Consider the following 11,766-nt stretch of genomic DNA (forward strand, 5'->3'; position numbering starts at 1 on the left):
TAAATGTTTTTGTTTACATTATATATGTGTGTGTATATGGTGTATATGTATTTAGTATATATAAATACAAACACATGCATGTATAAATTTAAGAAAAATGTGTTATGTTTATATATGAAATATATTTATATATAATATAAAATATAATAATATAAATGCATATACATGTAAATATTTGTAAAATATATACTGTATCTGTGTGTATTTATAAAAACACAAAAAAAATACACAAAAAAAAAACATATATTATGAAAAAAAAAACACTAATAATCGTTTGACAGCATTAATATATATATATCTATTTTTCAGCAATATTCAAAATATATATATATATATATATAATTATATATATATATATAATTTATATTATAAATATATTAAAATATAAAAAATAATATTTTTCTTAAATATATACATCCAAGTGTATATATAAACAGTACACACACATACATATTATATAAACAAAAACTTTTATTTTGAATGCGATTAATCGTGATTAATATTTGACGGCACTCATTTTTAAGCAAACTTTGAAGTGATTTCAGGCTGCTTTAATGCATCAATAATTTCATTTTAAAACCTGAAAATTCATTACCTTTTACATGTGCAAAGTGTGCGTTTCTAAAACGCTGTCGTGTTGTGTGACTGAATGAATTGTAAATAAGCATCAGCTGTCACTGTGTACATTCACACAGGTGAAATGGCACGGCTTTGCTCTGACTCAACACAGCTTTAATTTACAGGAAATATGATACGTGACATGTGCAACCTACGTGTACAGGCTTAAGAAACCACAGAGGCTCAATGGCAAAAATAGACTCAAGCTCGGTTAATAGTTAATATAATTATTCTGACATGAGCGTCACTGAAGGGCGCAGATGCAATGCCTGTATCGTCTGAGTATCTTCTAAAGTTCGAGGTTTGTTTGCATTACATTTGGACACTTGAACTTGATGTTACAGACCTCATTTAGACTGGATGCTATAATTAAATTTGATGAAAATGAGGCTGTGAGGGCAACAACCCATGTTTTTGTCTTAAATTATCTGGAAAGATGTTTAGGAGTCAGTATAATTAGGTTTAACGACGAGGTTTATTAATAAACAACACCGAATTTCTGGGTTAATTTTAAATGCATTTGACAGTTCGTTAAGAATGATTTTAGAAATGATTTACTTAGAAATTTAACCATTGAACAGATCAAATATAACTTAAACAAACAAACAAAACAAAAAATGGATTAAAAAGTAGTTCAGCTCAGAAATTGCTAGTAAATAGAAAAATGGAAAAAGTATTTTATTCTTGTAAAATCTTAATGACCCTGGACAATTCTTTTTTTTGAAGTGTAGATTCTTAATTTAATTTGCATTAAATTAAATATGGCATCAATTGGCAAAAGTCCCAATGGCGTCTAATTTGAAGTCAAACACACATTTGACTGGAAAACACTCAATGACTAAAGCAATGTTTAAAATAGACACCGATTATTACCGATTATTTAGGCATTTCTGTTGGTCACATTTGTGAAGTAGAACATGTTTGTTTCTCTCTAACATGTTGAACAAAAACTCAAAATCAAGGTTTCTGGTTTTATTCCGAATGATTCATCTGTGACGTTATTTTACAGAAGTAAAATGGGTTGCAAATGCAACTTCAGATGGAAACTTATGTAAAAACAACAAGGAAAGAGTTATTTCTGGACATAATTAGCAACATCTGGACTGTGTGTGATGAACCGCCTTTGGTCAAACTCTATTTGCACAGGAGCAGAGCCATACATCTGAACGTCTGAAGGTTTTGCGTTGGTGTTTGTGAGATGTGCTCATGCATGCGTGCGCTGCTCGTACTTCATGCCATGCAGTGCTGCTTTTGCGTTGTGAGGCTGGCGGCCAGGCAGTTGTTTGGCTTCTTGACGTGATGTTTTCGGACGGCTCTTTTGTCGTGGAAGCGCAGCAGATTTGCTGTGATGTCAGGACGGCGATGTGCGGCCTCCTTCTGTTCAGCTCACTTCTTTCTCCTCATCCAACACAGCCAAAGAGTCTTTTGGATTACTGCAGAATGAGTCGTGATGCTCAAAATAAAGCACACTGGCTCCGTTTCAAAACCTAGTGAGACTACTTAGGAAGCTGCCTACTAAGGGTGATTTTGAACACTCTACTTACTGTAACTCATTGTGAGTTTTACAATGTGCTAGGATAAAAAACAGGATATTTTAAGAACCAAACAAATACACAGCACAATTTTAAATTAGATTTGACTCAACTTTAAATTGAGGGTAATTTCTGTTTTTTTTTTTTGACTGCATTTTGGTTTGTCTTCTTCGTAGAAGACAAAACCTTTTTAAACAGCCTGAATATAAGATCTATGTATTTGAATTGCATATACAATTTTTTATGCATTTGGATTAAACATTTGAAACAAACTAATAAACGTTTTGTTATGCATGCACTGAAAAATGGCTTTGAAAAAAAATTCTGCCAGTAAATTTCACAGATAATTACAAAGTAACTGAATTGAACTGAACATGGAAGTCTGAAGTAGATAAAATATAAATAAAAGTACATTTTGCAACTCCAAAAATATATATATTTTTTTTTGTCAGTCAGCCATATTTTAACCATATTCATTACTGAATGATTTTTTTCACAATTAACTTTTTTTTTTTAAATTCTAAGCCATTTCAATAAATGCATTTTAAAAATATGATTTTTAAATAAAATATATGCAACTAGTTAATAAATATAATAATAATAAAAATTGTTACCTTGTTTATAATTTCTTACCAAATAAATCAGATCTTCACAATGAACAGATTTATTGAAACTCTTAAGAAAATTTGAATAAATGCATTCTGAAAATATGATTATTTAAATTAAATTAAACAGATGCAAATAGTTAATCAACTCTGGCATGATTTTTGTATGTGTGTGTGTATGTATTTTGAGTGCTTAAATCTGACCTGATTATTTAAATAAAATTAAATAGAAGTAATAAATAAATATATTAATAATTTTTAAATACTTTTTCACTGAATAAATTACATTTTCACAATGAACATAAATTCTAAAAATTTGAATAAATGTATTTTAAATATGTGATTATTTAAAAAAAATAAATTATTTTAAATCATTTTAAATTAATTATTTAAAATTTAATTTTATTATTTTAATTTATTATAAATATGCATCACATTTATTCATGTTAAATCTGTGTAATCCAAATGCACAGAAATTTTATAATCAATTCAGATATAAAAATCTTAAATTTAGGGCTTTTCAAAAGAAATGCTGTCTCTGTAGGCCACTCACATGTTTTCAGGACAGAGCTGGATTTATTGAATAATATTTGCTGCATCCTCAGAAAATGCACAATGGCAAATGCACAAAATTTAAAATCTTTCAAAAGTGAGATTTACTTTATTAGGAGGCCCTCAAAAGACGTCCATCTGACAGGATTTCAAGAGGTTTTCGCCTCGACACTCTGGCTTTGCATTAAAACCAGATCTGCTTTCTGCATTTCAGAGATGATTTAAAGAGAAATCTATGGGATGGAAACATGTAAATGAAGCTGAGAGTACCAAACTATCATCGCTCGCTGAAAGCATCACATTAATTGAAATATTTAATTAACAAACACCAAATGCAAGCAAAGGATGAGCGGCGCTGAAATCCTGCCATTAAATCTTCTGAATGGATCCCGTATACATCACGTCTCTCTCATCCATTGTCTTTATTTTCTTGTCATGCATTGATGCTAAAGTTCTGAATATGATATGATTCATGCAGTATGTATTTTATCACCCACAAATTAAGCACAGGGAAATTTTTCTATCTACTGTTTGTTTCTAAACAATACCAGTTTGTGCAATACAAGAGCATATGTCAGATATGGTCATTAACAGGCATATTTTACCTATGCTTTATATATATAAATATATATACATGTATGTAATGTAAAAATATCAGTCATCTTGAAACAAGTGTATTTTATAATGGTAGACTTTGCTGTATTTACTTGCTGTTTTTTTATTTAGACTTTTTTTTGTAAGAAAAAAACTCAATCAACTCTTGGGAGATTTTGACGTGTTTGGAGGCCTGCTTTATCCTACGGAGGCTGATCGGGATCAGCTTTTTCATCTGTTATAAACCTCAGAGTCCTGAGGACGTCTTTTTGGAGGGCTGACCTCGAGCCCGAGAACATTCGGAACCCCCATCCAATCATTTTGTGCCTGTTTATTTATTAAGGAGGATTTCTTTTGTACACTGTTAGGACTTGCATGCGGCAGTATGGGACTTTTCTCCAAGCGTTTAAACTTGTGGATTCTCTCCTCTTTGTCTGGAAGCGACGTGCGGAAGTAAACGAGGATGTGTTGTTGTTGTAAAGACGAGGAAACAGGAACGGCCACTCTTTGAAACAGCGTTGTTGCCAATTAGAACACCGTGTATATCAATAGTCCAATAAACAATAAGATTCATTCTCTGTCATGTGCAGTCAATCTTTTCTACACTGTTTGCTGACTGTTTATCAAATATAAACCACGCAGAGAAAAGACACTGAAATCCAACTTTGATTTCATGGGGGTTTTAAATGTCTTGACCAAATACAACTTAATAAAAAATAAAATAAAAACACATTCATGCATAAAAACCAAAACTGAATATCCACAAATATATATCTTTTAATCAAAGCTCAATAAATAAATACAATTAAAAATTTAAAAAAAAAATTAAACCCACACAGTTTTAAGCATCTTGATATAAGGCACAGTTTTGAGTTCACCCTTTGTCAATTATTATTATTATTTTTCATATTTACAGATGCATGTCTATCAAATATACAGTCATTCTTAAAAAAAACCCAAAAAAATCATAAAAAAATCTAACTTTGATTTTATGGTCTTTTTAAACATCTTGATCAAATACATCTTGAAATAAAATAAATAAATAAATAAATAAATAAATAAATAAATAAATAAATAAATAAATAAATAAATAAATAAATTAAAACTAATAAATAACTAACTAAATAACTAATTAAAAATAAATCATATTTAATTACATTAATTAATAAAATAAAAATAAAATAAAATAAAATAAAATAAAAAAAATAAAATAAAATCAAATAACAGAGAGAGATCGTTAACTTCCCAAAGCCACCAATTCCTAATCAGAAAAAAAAAGATTCTTGATCTAAAAAACACAGTTTGACATCACCATTTATATTTATGTAACTTGATAATTTTGCAGATTAACAGATGTACAGATGTTTATTAAATATACCGCCATTCCTTACAATAAAAAAATCCCTTACAATAAAAAAATCCCTTAAAAAAAAATCCCTTTAAAAAATCCTCATCAAAAAAAACAATAAAAAAATAAACAATAAAAAAATAAAAATGTAAACAAAACGAAACATAAAAACACACTCATTATAAAGTTTTCCTTCTTGTGAGAAGTCACAAAACTCTTCACACAATTTTGAGTTCAACCTTGAAGGCGTTTAAACTTTAAAGCTTTAAACGTAAGGTTAGTTCACTTAACCCACTCACAAAAATGACACTGAATGACACGGAAGTTTTAAATGTCTTGATTAAATACAGCTAAAAAATAAATAAATAAAAATAAAAACTTATGTTGTTACGTTAAGTTTCCAAACGAACCAGTTCACGAATGAATCACTGCTGGATTTCTGACTCAAATGACGGTAATTTAAATGACGACAGAGTCATTACTGTGACATTAATGCATCAAAACTTCTGACATGTCATTTTCTTTCTTGTGACAGAAAAACTCCAGCGTCTTGATGTCAAGACAACTTTGAGTTCAACCTTTGAACTTAAATGCCCTCAGATCTGAAACAAACAAGTCACTGTCTATATTGTGTTTGTTTATCAAATATACATAAATGTTCTTTTTTAATCATAAATTGTTTTTAACATTTCATTATTAACCATTTACAATTCCTGCAGGGAAAACCAGCTTTTATGTTTATCATCACCCCTTTACATCCACTAAAAATCACCAAAACCCCAGCTGAACCAAACACAGCGAGCAAAATCTGAGCGAGGAGAAAAACCCAGCAGTATCTGAGACGCAGCGCACCTGATGACGAATGACATCCAGACACTGGAAATCAACTGATAATAATGCATTTCAGATGCAGTTTAAAGTCATTATTTTATGCTTTTGTCAAAAACAACTTACAGGTTCAGTCTCTCTGGAATAAACTGGCATTAAGCCATCAAAAGAGTTTGACATGTTGTTTCTTTTGTGACACACACACACACAAAAAAACATGTTGATTTCATGGGTAGAGAAATACTCAGAGCATCATTTCTGTCAGTGTTGTAGATTGTAGTTGGTCATCTCCTGCTGATCTTCGAGTGTGTAAGTAATGCTGGTCAAGCTCTGGAGTAAGTGATCTCTCATTACACACTCAGCGGAGAAACTCAAGCTCATTTACATCATTTATGCAGAGCTCACGGAATACTTCATTCTGATTGGTCACTGAGGGCATTCCGTAGTCAAGTGACTGACACAGTTTTCTACTTTTGATCCATTTAACGTTCAAGGAGAAAAATAAATAAATACAATTTTATTATTATTTGTAATAATTCTTATTATTGGACATCTTAAAAAAGACCTCGAGTTGTTTTTTTTTTTTAATTCTTTTTTGTTGTTGACAAAACTGATGCTTTTCATGTGCAGTATATTATATACAATTATAAAGGTCCATGTATATTAAATTTTATTCAAAAAGGGTTTGTGGGAACAATACATATATTTTAATGGTATATTGTGTTTGATTAATATCCAGGCAATTTTCAGTGACTTTACTTCATTTTCACATTTTCAGTAAATTCAGCAAATTTTAACAATTTCAGAAATTCAATAAGGTAATTTCAGATAATAATAATAATAATAATAATAATAATAATAATAATAATAATAATAATAATAATAAATACCTATAAAGCTTCAACTTAATATTAAAATGAGCCACTTGTAACAATTTAAACAACCACACTCAAAAGTTTATCAAAAGAACATTAAAAATTTTTAAAAATCATTATGCTCAACCAGGCTGCATTTATTTGATCAAAAGTACAGTAAAAATTGTGAAATATTATTACAATTTAAAACAGCAGTTTTCTATGTGAATATCTGTTAAACTGTAATTTATTTCTGTGATGTGCAGCTGTATTTTCAGCATCATTACTCCAGTCTTCAGTGTCACATGATCTTCAGAAATCATTCTAATATGATGATTTACTGCTCAAGAAACATTTCTGATTATTATCAGTGTTGAAAACAGTCGTGCTGCACAATATTTTTGTGGAAACTGTGATGCATTTTATTTTTCAGGATTCACAGATGAATAGAAAGTTCAAAAGAACAGCATTAATTTGAAATAGATCTCTTTTGAGACATTAGAAATGTCCTAACTGTCACTTTTATTCAATTTAATGCACCCTTGCTGAATAAAAGCGTTGATTTCTTACCCCAGACTTTCTGACAGTACTGCAGTCACGCTCAGTGTGTTTGCGTCAGTGCTCTCGGCTCTTCTGGTGAAGTTAGCGCTGCTGTCGTCTCATGTTTGCTCTCATCGTCTCGGCCGTCAGCATCACGTTCAGCGACTGCGAGGGATACGAGATGAAGATATCTGTGTTAAAGGTGAAGCTTTACTCTTTAAGATCAATCATGATGCAGTTTATATAGAAATACAAACGTTCCAGTGTTATTATAGTTAACTTAAACTACATAAAAATATAAAAATCTAAACAATCAAAATGTAAAATGATGTAAAATAAAATAAACTGACATATACATAGACACACACACACACACACACACACATATATATATAGCAAATTTCTCATTTTAACTTGGCTATATATATAGCAAATTTCTCATTTTAACTTGGCTTGATGTAAAATAACTTAAACTGAAATAAAAGTTTATTTAAAAAAACATTAATATTCTATAAAACATAAAAAAAATTTAAATATATTTAAAAAGATATAGAAATATTAAAATGGACAAAACAACAAAATTACTAAAACATTAACTACAATGAAAATAATAGAAAATACAATAAAACAATAAAATAAAATTACATTTGAGTGAAAATTACAATAAAAATACAATTAAAACTACTTAAAAAAGATAAATAAAACTATAATAGTGTCTCAAAAAACTCTCTCTCTCTCTCTCTCGCTCTCTCTCTCTCACACACACACACACACACACAAACACAAGTTGAAGTAAAATAAAATATAATAAATTTAATGAAAAAAAAAGAAAGTGAAAAGAAAAGGAGATAATTTGCTTTGGCAACTAACTGAAAATAAGTTTAAGTCAAACTACTAAAATTACTAAAACTAAAAATTAAATACAAAATAAAAAATTAAAGCTTTTTTTATAAAATATAAAATATTTTATTTATAAAATACTTTTTTATATAAAATATAAAAATATTTTAATAAATCAAATAAAATGAAATGTGAACCTAAATAAAATAAAATAAAAAATAAAATAAAAAGAAAGATTATATATATATATATATATATAAACAAAATCTAACAGAAAACAATAAAATAACATTATAATAATATGTAATATCATAACTTTACTTGAAATAAAATAAATATTAAACGTAATATATTTCAACTAGTTTCTAAGTCTTATCTTTAAACACTAAAATAACAAAAAGTAAATAAAACCATAGAGACATATTGGACAAAAAAAAAATATATGAAAATACCAATAACAGTCAAGAAAATTACTAATACTTCAACAAATATTAAAATGAAAACAAAACAAAAAAATACATAAGAAAAAAATATAATTTAAAAATGTACCAAATACTACAATAAGATACCAATGATATAAAATACCACGGATGGGAGACAGACTGATATTGTGCTGTACGACACAGCGATGCATGGCAAAAGGTCCTGTTTTTCTCACTTGTTTTCAGTGTAGTTTGGAGTTCTTCTCTCGTGAGTGCTCTTCTGATGAGGATGTTATAGATGCTTTCATGGCTCAGCTATGTGCTGTAATGTACTCAGTACTGTTAGAGATGTGAGAGAGAGCATCATGAGACTCCGTCCAGCAGGACTGATATGATTGGCACTCCATCCATAAAAGCAGAAATGGGAAACCTGCAGAAAGCAATTCGCTTAAAAGCAACATTTCCAGCGTTGTGCATGAGCGCTGTCTCAAATCTCACTGTTTATCAGGAGCGTGTCACGCTGACACCCCAACAAATGTACTACAGTACTACCACGTGTTTTAGCCATTAAACAGATGCTTTTATTTCACTAACCTGCAAACTTCAGATTATGTCTGAGCGCTTTTTTTTTGCCATTTTTGTGCGGCATGCATCAGACGAGGGCTGTGTGTCATCGGAGGCTTTTAACTGGAAAAAGAGATTATTTTGTATGGAATCATCAAAACGAATAATCAATACAGAGTAAAATGACAGTCAATGCTAAATGCGCATTTATAAGTGAAAGTTTCAGGACTTTCTGGAAGTGTGAAGTCACACTTTAAAAAATCTAAAAGCCTTAATGTTGTTGAGAAAACTTTTATGTTCCAAAAATTAAATAAAATTCATCTAAGAGCATTTAGCACTCAGGACATGAAAGGGACAGATGGAGGAAGCTGACGTCTCATCTGGTCATTTCTGAAGAAACTGCTCTGATGGAATGCATTTGTGTTGAAAAGTATGAGCTGAAAAATTAAATATATATATATATATATATATACCAACGACACACACACACACACACACACACACATGTATTATATCAGATATCTGTATATATATATATATATATATATATATATATATATATATATATATATATATATAGAATATAGTTGAAATAATAATATCATTTTAAAAATTATATATAATTTAAAAATTAATATTAAAAAACAACATCCAAAACTCCTATGTCCCAAAAATTTAATGATAATTAATGCTGCTATTACACACACACACCACACACACACACACACACACACACACACACACACACACACACACACATATATATACATATACATAAATTTAATAATATATACATACACACAAAATTATCCAGTGTCCAAAAATTTTATATAAAAATACAAAAAATATAATAAAATGTTAAATAAAAATATAAAAATAAATATAATCAGAAACATAATAAATAATTCATTTAAATATAATTATTAATAATAATAATAATAATAATAATATAAAAAAGTTTAGGAACTTTTTTTAATTTTCATTTGAGATTTTTCATGAAGTCTTCTGCTCATTAAGGCTGCATTTATATACAGTAAAACCAATAATAATGTGAAATATTATTACAATTTAAAATGAAAGTTTTCAAAAAATACAGTAAAAACAATAATAATATAAAATACTTATTACTTATTAAATTACTTAATTTAAATTGACAGTTATCTATTTTAATATACTTTAAAATATAATTCATTCTTGAGCCACAAATTATTATTATTATTATTATATTATATATTTTTTGGAACTTGTGATACTATATTTATTAAAGCATCTAAAAGCCGGAATGTGGCAGAGAAAACGTCTGTGCCCCCCAAATGAAATGAAAGTCATCTGAGAGCGTTTACGGTCTGCCGGCTGAAGTCGAAGCACTCAGGAAGTGAGATGGACAGATGGAGGAAGTCAAAGTCTCATCTGGCCTTCGGTCATGCCTGCTCTCAAACGGGTCCTTCCCATGAGCACTCAGTGCGATTAGCAGCAGGAAATGCAGGGCATTACAGGATGAGTGTGTATGTGATGATGTGTAATGTTTATCGATGCTTTAGTAATGCAAAGGTCTGTTTGTCATTACAGGAAAACAGCGCGGAATGTTCCAGAACCAAACAAGGCCTTACATGAAGAACCATTCTGGAGTACAGAGAATTATTTTATACATTTATATAATCAATATTAATAAAAGTATCACATACATATTCTTCTACAGTATATTCTGAGTGCAACTACTATAATCAAATGCAAAAGGTCAAATGTAAATGTTGTGTTTAAAACAATATGAGGATGTGAAAATGCATTTTTAGGTCTGTATAATGTGACAATGTTATAAACTCACTAAAGTGAAAGTGCAGCTCTGGATCTCTGTCACCGTGATCCCGGTGTTTGGTGTGTACGGTTGCCATGGCAGCAGGTCCTGATGAGGTCCCTGGATACCGAGGATGAGGCGCTTCTGACCTGCACAAACACACACATGTGAGCATGCGTGTTATTTATCACACACGCTTATGTCCGATCGTCACGTGAGTTTCTAATGAGTTTCTGGTTTCTCTCGCGCCAGCTCAGCGCTTTTAATTTTACACCCCACACTCTTCATTTGTCACGCAGGATCGCAGAATCAGCCGTCATTCTCGTGACTCATGCGTTTGAGAGAATGAAAGCACAGCTTGTGTTTTTCCGCATATTAGCAGTGAACGCTAACGTGGCCGCGTCACAAATCACGCATACAGCAGGTGTGCATGCGCGCGCCATTCATCAATTTAATTGGGCGAAACTGTCCTGCGCTGCAAGAAAAAGCTGAAGGATGGCACTTCATAAACAAGAGGCTTCCTGCCCTATTTTACATATGAAATAAAGACGCAGAACAATTCAACACACTGTAGGGCTCCGTACTGTACTGAATGTGCAGCACGTGACCTATATACGAGCACACGTGAGCTATGATACTGCATTTCAGTCATAACCAGTGTTAGTGATGTCATC

The 11,766-nt window shown here is 30.2% G+C and overlaps 1 long non-coding RNA gene across 1 annotated transcript; it reads right to left on the reverse strand.

Moving 5' to 3' along the window:
• Positions 1-7,364: 7,364 nt before the first annotated feature.
• On the reverse strand, positions 7,365-11,415 carry LOC122142169. The gene is made up of 4 exons (XR_006158401.1): positions 11,123-11,415; positions 9,328-9,420; positions 8,970-9,072; positions 7,365-7,636 (listed from the first exon to the last, which is right to left on the reverse strand). It is a non-coding gene; the product is annotated as an uncharacterized LOC122142169 (long non-coding RNA).
• Positions 11,416-11,766: the final 351 nt, after the last annotated feature.

This window comes from Cyprinus carpio, chromosome B24 (assembly GCF_018340385.1).
Source record: "Cyprinus carpio isolate SPL01 chromosome B24, ASM1834038v1, whole genome shotgun sequence".
In the NCBI taxonomy this organism is placed as follows: domain Eukaryota; kingdom Metazoa; phylum Chordata; class Actinopteri; order Cypriniformes; family Cyprinidae; genus Cyprinus; species Cyprinus carpio.